Here is a 15,792-nt window from a genome sequence, read left to right on the forward strand (position 1 = left end):
GATTCAAGCAAGGCCGCCTGGCTTGAAACCCCAGGCCCGTAGCCAACAAGGTGATGTCAGGATTGAATGCGGCGATGCGTGTAAGGTGTGTCTGGAATTGTCCGAGTGCTCAATAAATGCTACGATGGCCTCGATGAGCCTCTCCAACCCAAATGCTGGCCTGTCGTCTCTCCCATTGATTCGGAGTCAGCCGACAGTGATTCAGCCGCTACTCCGTGCCAGAGTTACTGCACTTAATCCCGTGAGAAAGTTCTCTCCCCTGGTTGCAGAGGGGAAATGGAGGCTGAGAAAGAGAAAAGGCCTGACCCATAGTCACTTTGCCAGGTGCTTGGCCACCACCGGGCCATGCGGTGACCTGGTGTCGCAGGGCCCTCGGTGGGACCCACGTGGGTCCCCAGGTGGTAACGGGTTCTGCCAGAACTGTCAGGAGGCAGGACGTGGACCGAGTGGCGTTGATGCTGAGGAAGAAACTAAAGGTGGGTGTCCCCTCCCTTTGTGTTGGACCAAACATTTCAGGCTTGGAGCCCGCAGCCTGTAAAGTGTTGCAAGCAATTGTGATTAGTTGCCAACATTTAGAAACATTTAAAATGATGATATTTCATGTTAAATTCTGTATTACTGCCTTCCCCTGCAATTTTGCAAGAGGTAGAACACTTGTAGAGGTGGATAAGAGCAGGGAGTCCAAAGTCAGACCACGTGGGTTCCAGTCCCAGCTCTGCCACTAACTTGCTGGGTGTCATTGGCTGAGTGACTCAACCTCTCTGTGCTCTGGTGTCTTCATCTGTAAAATGGGGATAACATCAGTACTTGCCTCAGGTTTGTCTTGAAGATTAAATGAGAAAGCGCCTTCAGAACACTTCTTTAGCACAGCACTGAACACAAAAGAAGCAGCCAAAATGTTAGCTATTGTTATTTTTGTCATTGTCAGTATCAGCATCAGGCAATGCCGACCCTACATTCTCCCTCACCCATGGCAAACACCATTCGGAGCTGAGAATGGCCGTCCGCCTGAGTGGCCACCAAGAGCGGCGTGGCCGCCAAGAGTGGCCACCAAGAGCTCTTCTGTTGTCCACAGGTCCCCATCAGCACAGACCCCAAGCTGAGGCCCCTAGAAGGGCAGCCCCAGGGGCCTGACTCCTGGTTGCTGTGTGACTTTGGACTGGTGTCACTCCATCTATCCGGCCCAGTGTCACCATTTACAAAATGGAAGCACAGAATTTTAAAAGCTGAAAGAGAAGCCAGACCCAGGAGGCCACATATGATACGGTTCCATTTGTATAAACCATCCCGACTGGACAAATCTATAGAGACAGTTAGATCAGTGATTGCCAAGGGCTGGGGATGGGAAGCGACTGCTAACAGGATTTCTTTCAGAGTGATGAAAATGTTCTGGAACTAGACAGTCGTGATGGTTGCACAACCTTGTGAATATACTAAAAGCCACTGAATCCTGCGCTGTGAAACGGTGAATTGTATGGTAAGCGAATTATGTCTCAGTTTTTTAAATTCTGAAATGGAAGGGTCAGCGCCTACCTGGCAGGGTGTTTGATGAGGATCGAATGAGAAATGGGTTACAAAGCACCAGGCCCAACACGAGTACTGGGAGAAGGTGAATTCCAAGCACCCTGGCCGTAGCTGGCTCAGCCCCCTCCTTAGAATTGGAGGGGCTTCCCGACTGGGTTCCTGCCCTCCGGGCACCCTCTGTGGCCAGGATCGGGTGGGGGCCCTTGTACCCTCGGAGGCCAAGGCCACCGCCAGTCTGGCTCTGGTCAAGGACTCTCTGCAGCTGAGTTGGGGTGGCTTCCCTGCTGGTCACAGCTGCCCTGGGGTCTGAGAAGGCCCCAGCCCCACAGAGAATTCAGGAATCCCCTAATTGCTTCCATCCGTGCTGTGCCTGGCCTAGGTCCATCGGTTTCCTGCCTGAGAGGCCAGGACCCCATAACCCTTACCCGGAGCAGGGCCTGGCCTTTCTCATCTCCACTGTCTCTCCTCAGGGGCTAGAGCTGCCAAGAGATGGGGGCTCAGTCCTAGGACTGCATGACCCTGTCCATAAATCTGGAGGCTCCTAGGCTCAGCCTCAGCCCCCGGGGGCTCCTCAGGCCCAGCTCCCGTGGGGCCTGGTAGCCGCCAACTGTAGGTCATACCTTGTACCTCCCTCTCCTCCAGAATCTTCTGTGTTGCCACAATTCCCTAGGCCTGAAGATGTTTGGCTACATCAACCAAAATGGCGCCCCAAACACCTTCCATTGCCATATCTTCTGGTCCAAGAAAAAGGTGAAGTCCCCTCCCCAAGCCCTTCCCAACCTGCTGGGGAGTGGGGCATAGGTCTCATGTGCTCCAAGCCAGGGTCTGCTCTGGACCCCTGGGGGGCCCAACAGAAGGATGTGTGCGCAGAGGAAGGCACATTCCCCGAGGGCCTGCCTGTCCCTTGAGTGCCCCCAGGAGCATGTGTCCGGGTGCACCCAGCCTGCATGTACATGTACGTGTATGTAACACACGCTGTTGACGCAGGATCTGTGCACATTTGTAGGCCTAGTGCTTCTCCCCGTGCCTGTGTGCCTGACTGTGCACAGACAGGCCTTTACAGACCTACTGGGGCGTGTCCGCACAGCTGTGCTCACCTCTCCAGGCATGTACGTGTGTCTACACGTGTGGCCAAGCTTTTCACACCTGCCGGATCCTGAGAGGCTGAGCTTACGTGGCCCTGCCCCCACATCCGTACACACGTGGCTGTACTGTGTGTGCAGAACCCATAGCACGGCAGTGAGGACCGGCGCCTGGCCTTTGATGTTTACCATGAGTTCAGCCTCCAGCACCCACTGCACGTGGCAGACCAGGTGAGTGACCCACCACGGATGGCACAGATGCCCGAAGGCACAGCCCAGCATCACCGTCACCAACAAGAGCGGTGACGGCACCACCCCTGAGCTTCAGGGACCCCAGATCCCGGAGGGCCCAGATAAGCCATCGGTTCCACCTCCCTCAAGGTACTTCAGACGGCCCCTGCTGGCGTGCAAGTACAGGGGTGAGGCTGCACACAGCTGGGCTAGGGATCGGAATAGGGATGAGGAGGTATTTCCTGTCCGAAGAGTCTCTAGCTTACCCTCCCCCCCCCCCCCCGCATACACTGCTGGAGCCTATCCCCCAGCACCTCCCTCTCTCCTCTCCTTGGGACCCCAGGCCATGGCCCTAGACCCTCAGGTCCCGCTCCAGCAGCAGCAGATCCGGGAGGCTGAGGCACAGGTGACAGTGGCTAATGGGCAGGTGAGCTGGGTGAGTGGGAACCAGACCACCCCTTCCCATCCCACTGGCCCAGGCCTGATAGATGCCCAGGTGCAGGTGCTTGGGGCCTGGCTAAGCGCTGCCTCGGTGGCGCACAGGGAGGCCCAGGCCCATGCCACCGGCCCCTGTGCGCCCCCCGTGCATCTGGCGCTGCAGGTCCTACACAGCCACGCCTGAGGCCCACCCGAGGAAGAGAGGGCCCCAAGAACCAACTCAGCTCACCACCCGGGAGGCCGTGCGCCCAGTGGGAGTTGGGGACTCCTGCTCTGGGCAGAACTCAGAAAGACAAGGAAATGGCAGCTGCAAGACGGGAGGGGACTTGCACAGGGTCACCTGTCCAGTCAGGGGCCAAGCCCATGTGACCGCAGGGCCGCTTGATTACCCTTTTCTGCCTCCTAAGCCAGAATTTAGGGACCAGGATCTAATCAAGTCAGATCCCCAATTCCCCTAGAGCCCCAGTGGGCTCCGAGGCCATCCTCCCAGGGAGTAGGCCCCTACGGACAGGTGGGTGGCCCAGGGTTGCCTGCCCTTCTTCACCCTGATCCTAGGGCTACTCTGGGCCTGCGAGATGCTGTCTGGAATCCTGCAGAAGTCCCCCTGCCAAAGCCCAGAGAGGGTTGGCCACTTGCTCAAGGTCACACAGCAGGAGAGTTGGCCCCTGGTCCAACTGGTCCCTGAGTGCTCTCCTGTGCCACTCCCCACAGGCTGCCCTGGTCTGGCTGAGGCTCTGTGGGGAAGCAGACCCTCCAGATAGGCATTGTCTCCCTGGGCAGACATTCCTGCTCATGGCCGGCTCTGGCCAACCTGCCATGCCTCCAGAAGTGGTCAACTAAGGCCACACTCAGTCAGATCTGGCAGTGAGACCCCAGGCCTGACTCCTCACGCCAGCTTCTCTGAAGATCAGACCAGAGCACCAGGGCCAGGAACCAGCTGTCCTGACCCTCGAGATTGCCACTCGGCCTGGGGCAGCTCTCAGAAGTGTCCAAGCCTAGGGCAGGGCTGCCTCAGAGGCATGGTGAGGCTGGAGAGATGCTGAGGAAGGTCTCGTGCCCTCTTCCATTGTCCAGAGGGCCCCGAGGCCTGGAACGGGCAGCATACGGACAAGGTCACACAGGGGGTCAGCGGTGGGCATGACAAGAACTCAGGCCCTGGCCTCCCAGCTGGACTGTGTCTACAGTGCAGACAGAAGGGGCAGAGAGTGGGCATACCCCGAAGAGGAAGCAGAGCGTTTCAGACAGGTTTAACCCAGGTTCGTGGGATTATTCAGTCTCCATTCTGCCGACCTCACGTGTGCCCACGGGCTTCGGTGAGGCCAGCATTCTGTGTTCCCGCGCACATTCCGTGTCTGTACCTGACACACTCACACTCGTGGGCCATCAGCTGGGAGGCTGTGTACCCTTGTCCTCTGTCAAGGGCCCAGTCTAACCAAACTGGAGGTCCAGGTGGGTGATGGGTGGGACGATATGAAATGAAGGAAATCTCCTAAGGGTCCCAAGAAATTATGGTGTCCAACTGACCCACTTTGCAGGAAAAGCAACTGAGACCCAGGTTGTTCAAGGACCCACCCAAGGATCTGGAAATAACAGTCCTAAAATACAAAATGCTGGGCCAAGAAATGACCTGTTCTTATGCTGCCCCCTTGTGGTTGGAGGAAGGACTGCCTCCAGCTGCCCAGCAGATCCCCCCGCCCCAGCAGATCCGCAGATCTATTGGTCTACTTTTCTCCTTCCCAAGACAGCTCCTCTCCACCCCTGTCCAGGGGTATCATCCCCTTCCTGTTTCTCAGTTTGGAGGAGGCTTACGGTCCAGGGGCACCCGAGTTTCCCCACCAGCTCCGTGTTGCTGAGCGTGTGGTTTTCACTGAGGCCCACCGGGCAGCCCCATGGACACATTTTCAGTCCTCACCTTCTTACCTTCTCTGGTTTTCTATATAACTGATCACACCCTCTTTCTTGAAATTCTCTACTTCCTTGGCCCCCATGAAGAGACATTCTCCTGGGGTTCCCCCTACCTCCCTAACTATTCCTTCTCAGACTTTGTGGGCCTCTTGCTCCCTCCTGTCTCTGAATGTTGACATTTCCTGGGCCTCTGACATCACTGCTCTTGCCTGGATTTGGGGCTGGATCACCCAGCAGGAAGGCAGGTAGACCATTAGACCAGGAGTGCCAAAAAAGGGAGACAGGTAGGAAAATGTTAGTTCCTATCAACCCATCCATTTGGGGATGATGACGTTTTTGTAACACACTTAAGTGTCATGTTTTACAACTTAGTATCCTTTCTTTAGACCAATAGAAGTAGAGCGAGTACCACCATCTTTTCAGTGCTTAGGGCTGATGAGTGACCTCATCTCTTCATTCATATTTAACTACCTGCCAAGAACCTTCCAACTCCCATGTGGATGTCACCAGACCTGATTTCAGCTGCCCCCTGGAAACCTCCCACCAATGTCCCCCTGACTCTCAGGCTCAACAGATCCAAATCGTTCTTGCCATCTCTCCTCTGGCTCCCACATCCAGCACTGATGTCACCCGGGGTAACTTCATCATCATGCTCACCTCCTCTGGCTCCTTCTGACCACAGCCAGTCCTTCACCAAACCTGCCGAGGCAATTCCTTAATAGCTCTGGAATCCACCCGCTTCTCACCACCCCGCTCCTCCCCTTACCCTGGTCCGGGCCACGCCTGTGTCATCCGGCTGGCCCTCCTGCCCCCCACTCTCTTCTCATTATTTGGCTCTCACATGCCTATCTGACCATGTTGCTTCCCTGTCTGAGCCTGTCCCCAGATCCCTACCTCCAAATACAGTCCATGCTCCTAACACTGGCCTTGAACGTTCCCAAGATATGTCCTTACCACGCTCGGCAACCTCATTTCCCACCATCCGCGATCTCACACTGATGCTCCAAGTACTGAGAGGGTCTCAAAGTTTGATGGCTAGTGAATAAACGGAACAGAAGGGCATCCCGGCTGGGTGGGGGTAGGATAAGGCTGGACGTATGGTCTCAAGCTGGTGATGACTTCCAAATTTGTCCACTCTGCCACTAAAGGCCACCAACCTGCAGGTGGCTCCTGATCAGCGTGTACATCTCCCATGATAGGGAATTTCTTCCCTCTCGCCATCCCTGGACAGGCCCTACTGTTAGCAAATTTGGCCCCTGGAGTACACGGGGATAAGGGCACGGAACCGGAACTCTAGAGACCTTCATCCTGAGGGACACTTAAATTCCTTTTCCTCCCTGGGAGTCTCAGTTCCCTGGGTCTGGGTGCCCCCCATTACGGCTCAGCTGTGGCTCTAGGAAGCCAGCCTGGGCCAGACGGAGAGATTGCCAGAACAGCCGCCAGAGGGCAGTGCCGCCCCATACACGGGCCTTGGGACGGGCATGTCTTTGTGTCTCAGACTGTGTGGATCTTTCAGATTGAATCTCTGTGTGTGTTGGTGTGTATAACAACTGTGTGAGTGTATTACTTTGTGTGTTTCTGGATGGAGGATTTGGCCACGTCAGTTGGTGTATGTGGTTGTCCATTTTGGGGCACATCTGGGTCCTCCAATTCCCACCCCAGGAAAGAGTGTCTCTATCAGGGAAGGACAGGGAGGAGCACAGCCTCACTCTGTGCATGATCCTCACCCTCTAAAAAGTCCTCGCCACCATCACCATCACCATCACCACCAGCCTCAATGGCCATACCTGGGCCTCAGGCACCTGTCAAGTACGGCAATGACCCCAGTGAGAAGGGGCAGCGGGGCTTATATTGCTGGCTGGAGGCCTAGGGCTCAGAGGGACGGGCTGTCCTGGCCTTTGAGGCCCTTGTGGGCTGGGAGCCATCCAGGCCCTCCCTCCCAGCCTCATATCCTCTCCTGCCCACCTACACTCTATAACAGGATGGGGTGAATATATCCCCATATCACAGAGGAAGTGTGGTAGTTTGGTCAGCCCTGAACTGGACACCAGGGCAACAGGGTGACTCAGCCCCTCTCCCCAGCCTTCCCAGTTGGGGGCCCTGAAGAAGGATGTGCACATAGCCCTGCTCACGGCTACAACAGAAGGGCATGTCTGGAAATGCGGGTGCTCAGGGGAGGGGGGCTGTCCGGTTGCCTGGCCTGGTGATGAGAATGGAAGGCATCTTAGGACATACTTGGGAAGGGTCCTGGAGGGTGGAGGAGGTGCCAGCCAAAGAACAGCATGTGCAAAGGCACCAGAGTGTGAGGGAGCACAGCTCCGCCAGGCTAGGTGCTGTGCGGGGACTGCAGGATGTGGGCCCGGCGGGAGAGGCAGGAGACGTGCCAACACGAAGGAATCTTCCCCCCCAAGCAGCCTGGTTAGGGGGACGGCCAAGCCACCCCATCCTCAAAGCCAAGCCCCAAGTGGGATCCACCTCAAATCTCCATGGCTTCCACATAACGACAGATGCCCATTACTGTCCCTATTGTCCCCAAGGACCCAGAAGCCCGGAGGATTTCTACAGCAGGAACCGGGAGAGGGGAAGGGGCTGAAGAGTCCAATGTGCTTCCTGCTCTGGGCCGGGAGCCTCGCACCTGGAGTTAGAGACCCAGAGAGAGAGTCCCAAAGTGTGTGAGACACTCGGAGAAAGAAGAGAGAAGAGGGAGAGAGACACGGGGGAGAGACCAACGGGGTGGGGTGGGGTGGGGGGAGCCCGAGCCAGGAGGCCGAGGACACGGAGGGAGGCGGCGCAAGGAGGGGGCAGGGCGGACCCCGGGGCCGGCAATCAGGCCGGCAGGAGGCAGGTGGTCCGGGGCAGACAATGGCGCGGAGGAGTGCGGAACCTGGGACTAAATTTGGCGTTGCCTTTGCAGGGCGCGGGGCCGCCGTTCATCTCGATGCAAAGGAGAGACGAAATGAATATGCAGCGCGGGCTGTAATTGGGCCGCCGCGGCCGCCGCCGCCGCCGCCGCACTATAATTTTCCAAACAGGATCTTGCAATCAGGGCCTTATTCATTAGCGCATAAACAATTTTGTTTCTCGGCACTCGAGCCTGTCAATCACGCCGAGAGGGAACATCTTGGCCGGAGGCGCGGGCCCCCGCGCGCGCTCCCACGCGCGCCCCCTCGAGCGCCGCCAAGTGGCTTTGTGCCCCGGAGGCCGGAGGCCGTCGGGTGCTGGGGTGGAGGGGCACCGGAGCACGCTACGAGTCCGCGGTCCGGCCGGGAAGATGGGGAGTGTGCGAGTGGCGCGAGTTTGGGGGACCCGGCCTCCGGTTCAAGCCCTGCCTCTGGCATCTGGCTCCGACCTCGGGCAACCCCCCCCCCCCACCTCCTTCCCACCTTCCGTTCGCCCCCTGGGAGATATACTAAGTGCACTCAGTGAGTAAGTGCTTAGTACTAAGTGCTTAGGGTGCTAAGGCTGGGGGGAACAGGGGGTGCTGGAACACAGGTGGGGCACAGGGGAGGGGCCCATCTGGTTCCTTTTATTAAAGGGGGGTCCACGGAAATCTCCTCATTGTCCCAGGTCCCAACCAGAACAGGCTCCTGCGACACTGGGTGCATCTGTGAGGTTCTCCAAAAGAGTTGGGCACAGCCCTGGGCTCACCCATAAAGGGGCACGCATGCACGTGTGAACTTGCATGCTTGCTGGGAGCAGGCTCTGTGTGCCCCAGGGCGCCTAGGATTCTGCATCAGCACCTGACTGTAGAGGGGCTTTGTGCCTGTGTGGCTGTGTCCGTGTGTGTCCTGTGATTCTGTGTGTGCATGTGTGTGTACCAGTCCATCTGTAGACATGCCTGTGTGAGTGGGCTGGGCTGGGGCTGTAGGTGCGGTTTCTTGGCTCCCTCTGAGACCATGGTGCTGAGTGTGGCTGCCCAGTGACGGCTGGGTGACAGATACTGAGTGTTTGAGGGAAGGCTATGAGAGTAGGCCTATGTGACACTGTGTGTGTGTGCCCATCTATCTGTCTGTCTGTCTGTCTGTGGATGTGGGGCTTCGAGGGCCATGGGACCTGGCAGGACCATGTATTTGGGTGGTCCAAGCACTGGGGAGCTGTTTCTTTCAGAACAGATGACAGCTTCTGTTCTCTCCGCTTCCTCCCTGGCCACCCCTCCATCAGCTCACTTTCCCTGCAGTCAGCCAGGATGCCAATGCCCAGGCTGGGGAGAGGAGCAGCTTTTGCCCTATTGACGTCCGGTGCATTTGGTGGGGATGGGGGCGGGGGGTGTCAGTCACCCACCCAGCCCCTTCCAGTGCTTCCTTCAGACAGTTCTGAGACCCAGCCCCTGTTGCCTCCTCCATCAGGAGACCCTCCAAGGCCTCCAGAATTTTGGATCCAAACGTTCTAATCAGCTGAGCTTTACATAGACAGGCCCATTGTACTGATGGGGAGCCAGAGGTCTAGAACGCTAAACAGGAAAGAGACCTCCCTGGGGTCCCCCAGCAAGTGGGGAGCAGAGCCAGGATCTGAACTCCTGTCTGTCTGGCCCCAAAGTAAGGGACAGGGTCCTGACTTCTTCAGATACAAACACAAATACACACATACGTGCCTGCACACACATGCACACCCATGCCGCCCCGACCAAGCCTCGGGCTGGCCAAGAGCAGAGGCATCAGGCCATGGAGATGTCCCACTTCCTGCCACTCACTACCCCCACCCCCTCCTCCTCCCCTTCTGCAGGGCCCCACCCCCACCTCCTATACAATCCCTGCTCCGCACAGAGACAAAGAATTTGAGGATGTGCCGGCAGCCAAGTGACAGGCCATCAGTCTCTGCCCAGACACCCTCTTCACAGCTCTAGACCCAGCCCGGATGCCACCCCACCCGCTGGTCACCCCCAGCACCAAGCCAGGAAGGGAGGTGGCCGGGGAAAGGGCCGTAGGGGAAGGCACGGAGGCCGGAAGGCTGGAGGAACAGTCTTCAACCTGTGAATCCGGCCGTGCCTGGCCCTGAAGCCTCCCTGCTCCTGGGCGTCTTGCTGCATGGCTGGCAGGCTGGCCCCAGCCCACAAGGGACCCAGGCTCTCTGTGGGGCAGCACCCTGGGCGACTCCTGGAGGACAGCTATGGCACCTGGGCGTGCTGGGCAGAGGCCAGAGGCAATGGCTTTGGAGGAGGAGGCCAAGATTTAAAGCCCAGCTCTGACACCTCCTGGATGACCTCGGGTAACTGGCCAAACCTTCCTGTGCCTCAGTTTCCTCAGCTGTAAAGAAGAGATATTTAACTTACTTGGCACTTGGTGCTTAGTAAAGTATAGGAGGACAGAAAGCTCAAAAGAAGAGACCACTTGGCCCAGATTGACTCCTGGAGCTCAGACCCCAGACGCCTGTTGGGAGATTTCACTCATGAGCCAGACTCCCAGCTGTTGGGAGGCTACCGGGTCAGGGTTTCTAAGCAGAAGCCCCATGAGTATGTCTTTCTTGAAAAATTGTCCTTTTCCAAGCCCTGAGTGACCCTTCTTATGAACAATGTGCTTTCAGGGCCAACGTGGGGCCTCAGCCTGAGCGGGCATTGGCTACTCTGCTCATGTATGGAGGCAGAACCCAAAGCCTTGAGGGTCACAGTCCCTTCCCCAAGGTCACCAGCTGGTAAAAAAGTTGTCAGGACTTGATCCCAAGTCTTTGAGCACCAAGAACAGTGCTGTGCTATCCCTGCTCCCACCCTGCTGCTGCCTTGGTAAGAGATGGGCCTTTAGGTTGGGGACATCCAGGCTGGCCCCAGTCCAGCTTCTGGAGCTGGACTACCCTGGTCAGCCCTGGTCACCGATCACTGTCCCTTTTGCAGGATCACTGGACTCAATGTGATCCAGGAAGAAGATGGCCTAAATGCAGGTTCATCAGGAAATACTGGTTCCAAGGCCCTGAGCATCAAAGCTCAGGCAGCTGGGGGAAAGGAGGTTGAGGAAGAGGAGAGGAAGCTTGTCTCCAGGGAGGTGTAGAGTCCAGAGGCATGGATTTCCTTGAGCGAGGCCCTCTGTAGACCCCTCCTGGACCCCACTCTTCCCTCCTGCGGGCTTTATTTACATCTGGGTGACCTGTGCAACATGAGGCAGGGGAAAGGGCTCAGAGGATTACCAAGCCGAGTGACCTCCAGAAAGGCACTCAACTTCTCTGAGCATCAGCTTCCTCATCTAGGAGATGGGAGGACTGGAGAATTTTCACGTAATGAGAATTACTACTCCAGGGGCGCCTGGGTGGCTCAGTCGGTTGAGCATCTGACTTCAGCTCAGGTTGCAGTCTCATGGTTCGTGAGTTCGAGCCTTGCATCAGGCTTGCTGCTGTCAGCCTGTAAGCACAGAGCCTGCTTTGGATCCTCGCCTCCCCCCCCCCCCCCCCACCATTTCTCTGTCCCATCCCAGCTCATGCTCTCTTTCTCAAAAAAAAAAAAAAAAAAAAATTACTACTCCATGTTCAATTGCTTTATTCTAGCTCTAGCCCCTACCACAGTGCCTTACACATAGTAAGTGCTCAACAAAAAGTCTGTCACGTGACTTAGTAAGTGACAAGGGCTGAACCCAAAGAAAGCAGCAGAAAAGGCTGAGGCTGATCCCTGTGTTCCCCTCCCCGACTCTAGCGCCAGTCCACTGGTGTCCCGCTGCAGACTCAGTGCCACCCAGGACCTCATTACCAGTAGTGAGTGGGCTCCAGAGCCTAAACAGCTGTGCTGTCCAATGCAGTGGCCACTGGCCACATGTGGCGACCGAGCACTTGACACCTGGCTAGTCCCCGCTGAGGTGTGGTGTAAGTGTGGAATACACACCCATTTTCAGACTTTGGACCAGAAAAAAGAATGTCAAATATCTCATGCATCCATTTTTCTATTGAAATGATACACATTGTGGACATACCGGGCTAAGTAAAATGTACTCTCAAACTAACTTCACCTCTTTTTACTTTTGTAATGTGTTACTAGAACGTTAAAAACGACATGTGTGGCCTATATTTGTGGCCTGTTATGTTTTTATGGCAAAGTAGTGGTCTAGAAGATTCTGCAGGCCCCAACCCCAAAGGAGTCAGGGGAAGACCCTAGACATTCAGTTACAGTGAGCCAGGCCTAGTGCCCAGGTCGTGGGGTCTACCTCAGTTTCCCCACCTTATGTGGCCCTCTAGTCCTCCATGGTCCTAACATCCTGCATCCCACCTAAAATCACCCCACAGCCTCATCTGTGAGCTAGTACAGCACCTGTATGGGGCCGCACCCACCAACTCAGAGGGGGCCTCAGGCATATTTCCACCAACTGACCAACTCAACCTTAAGCCAGCCAATCACCGTCACCTTTACACATCTCTAAGTCCCTACACCTCTCTCCATCCCTTCTGCTACTCCTCTTATCCAGGACTCATTCATTCATTCATTCATTCATTCACTCAGCAAGTATTTATTGAGCACCTATATACCAGACCCTCTTTTGGGTATTTGCTATACATCAGTGAACAAAGCAAACGAAACCCTCTGCTCTTGTGGGCAGACATCCTAGTGGAGAAGACGGATCATAAGGAATAAATATTATAAATAAGCAGTTATGTGTTGGAAAGGATAAATGCTAATTTAAAAAATAGAGCCGGGTAAGGAAGATTGGCCTCCACATGGGGCCCCCTGCCTTCATTCTCCCGGCTTTGATGAACCCTCCACGGGCTGCCGGCGGGAGCTCAGGTCCTACCATGCTACGTCCCTGCTTGCAAGCCCTCTCTGGCTCCCCAGTGCCTCCAGGTGAAGATCCAGGCTCCTCAGCCGGCCATGCAGAGCCCCACGTGATCTGACCCTGCCCAGCCGCACCCTAGCTGTTCTCTAGCACTCCCTGTTGCTCCCTCTGTCAGGAACACCTTCTCAGATTCCTCTGTTCCTTCACGGGTTCCCATCCCTAGAGGATCTGCCCACTGTCAGGAAGGTCTGCACCCAGTCCCAGATGGATCTCTGCATCACAGGCCCGTGTGCAACGCCTGCTGCTGCATCACTCACTCACGTGCCTGTGGATTCTGTGTGAGCTGGCTTGCCACAGACCCGTGTGGCCTCCCCCTCAGAGACGCAGAGCCAGCTCAGGGGCTGCCCAGGTATGTCTCGACTTCCCCAAGCCTCAGCGGGAACAGCGCTGCATTCAGGAAGTCGCCATGGCAACCGCCTGGCCCCGGTGCCATCTCCTGCAATCAGCGCTGGGACCTGGCCACCCGCTGGGCTTCCTGGAGATTTGTTCCCTGTGATGGGAGGCTGGGGGGACTCCTAACCCTCCCCCTCCTCTCTCCATACTCCCCTCCCTGCCCCCAGCATAGCATGGCAAGGCTGCCAGGCTGGGACGGCACAGTGTTTGGGAGAGGGTTCCCCTGGACTGGACGCAGGGACTGGAGCTCTGGTCTCAAGTCGCTAGCACCTTATGTGGCCTTGGATACATGCTTCCTTTCTCTGCACCTGTTTCCTTATCTGTGAGATGCCTTCCTCACAGGGTTGCTGTGGGGTCTGGGGCAACGGTATGGCACCAATTAGGTGCTCAACTAATGCCGTTATCAAAATTAAAGGGCTATAGCAACCCCTCGCCTTTACAGGGCTTCAAAGCACTTCCTGTCTGTTGCTTCACAGCAGCCCTTGAGAAGGATATTTAATGTCAATGTGACAGAAGAGGAGCCTGAGGCCCAGGAGGTGGAGAGAAGGCCCAAAGTCAGCAGCCCCAGCTGGACGGGGCAGGTCAGGAATGCTGGGGAGCCCCAGGAGAAAAGCTCTTTGGGAGGGATAGGGCTTGGGACCATCCTTCCTCTGCTGGCACGAAACCAGGTGGCCCTGCCTCCCTTCTACTCCCTGACAAGATTCCGGCTCTCCTCTCCTGGGTTGGAGCTGGGGAGTAAAGCAGGGCTTCTCAGATCCCAGGGCCCTCCTCAGTACAAAGAGCCTCGGACAGGAAGGAAGGAGGCCCGGGTTCCAGTCCCGACTGGTGCTGTGACCTCAGGACAGGGAATCACTTGCCATCTATCTCTTGGCTCCACTGAACTGGTGCTCCAGACCAGCAGGTGACCCCCAAGGGCACGTGCCACTCACACAGCCTGTGGTTCCCATTCCGCGTCCAGACAAGTTCGCGGTACATGGAGCCCTGGGCAACAGTGACCTTGAGTTTGTGAAATGCCGGGCACAGACCTCACCTACCAACTGCTGGGCCTTGCTTCCCACTCTCTTGGAGGGTCAGGAAACAGAACAGCGTCTTTGTTCTCCCAGTTCCACCAGAGCCTTGCGTTTCTTACTTCGGGGGCCGCAGTGTCTGTTTCTCTATCTCCAATTCCCGCCAGAAATGTCACCCGAGTGAGGGGAAAGGCGCCATGTGCTTGCCACGTGCCTCTTGATCCTTTTGTGCCCATGACCCTATTTAATTCCCACAACAACGTTGCAAGTTAGGTCTTCCTGTGTGCATTTCATGGGTGTGGAAACAAAGGCTCAGAGAGGTACAGTCACTTGCCCAAGGTCACACAGCCAGTTAGTGGCAGAATGGGTATTTGAACCCAGGCTGACTCCAGAGCCAAGGAGAAAGACCACTCTCAATTTCTGCTTCACCCAGTCACCTTGTCCCACCCTCAATGACAGCCCTGCCCCTTGAACTCCCCTCCTTCCTCTTTCTGAGGCCCCAGTGCTGCCCATGGTACCCCTCCCCCCGCCCTCATCCAGGCAGAAAGATGCTTAGATTCAGAATTCCAGAGCATCAGAGGTGAAAGAGCCCTTTGAGTTGACCCAGACCAGCTCCACCTGACCAGTTCTGCCTCCATACAGATAAGGAAACTGAGGCCCTGTGAGGCAGAGCCAGTCCTGGAGAATTAAAGGTATAGCTTCCCATCCGGGATGGGGCAGGGTGGGAGGGGAGTCCCCATCCCACAGGACTCAAGGGGCTGCAGGCCTCAGAAAAAGGGGCTTCGGTGGAGCTCTGGGGATGCCTCCTAAGGCAGGCAGGTCTGCTGGTCAGGCCTCACAGGGTTTGGTTTGGACTGACAGAGAGAAGAGGGAGCGGGTCAGACACCAGGGTGGGGGGTGGGGTGGCCCAGCTGAGCAGAGGGGTCAGGCAGCCTTGGCCCGACTCCCATCTGCAGCCGCAGGGCCAGCGCGTGAGGTGGAGCTGAAACATTCAAGCAGCTTCCTCTCCTTGGTTGGGAGTGATGTCGCCCATTTCCTGGATGTCCAAGAACCGGCTTCAAACAATAGCGCTGTCAGGAAGCCAGGAAGGGGCTGCTGCCCTGGGCCTGGGCCTGCCCCATCCCTCCCCACCTCCTGAGACCTGGCCAGGCTGTCCTTTATGCTTATCTCTTTGAGTCTGATGTCTCACTCTGTCCCCAGCCGGCTGTGTTTCTGCAGGCAGGCCACCTGCCTTCTCTGGGCCTCAGCTCCCCATCTAAAACCCGGGGAACGTATCCTTAGTGTTAGCTGTTGTCATGACCGTTTCCACGATGGGCCTCCACAGCCCCCCTTTCATCCCTTTGCTCACACTGTTCCCTGTCTGCGCCCCCTCCCCCTCTGTTGCCCACACATCCAGCTTGCGAGGCCTTTGCCTATCTGGCTGCGGCCCCACAGGTAGCCCAGGGTGGGCGAGTCAAAAGTCTCGGCTCA

Source organism: Leopardus geoffroyi, chromosome D4 (assembly GCF_018350155.1).
Source record: "Leopardus geoffroyi isolate Oge1 chromosome D4, O.geoffroyi_Oge1_pat1.0, whole genome shotgun sequence".
NCBI lineage: Eukaryota > Metazoa > Chordata > Mammalia > Carnivora > Felidae > Leopardus > Leopardus geoffroyi.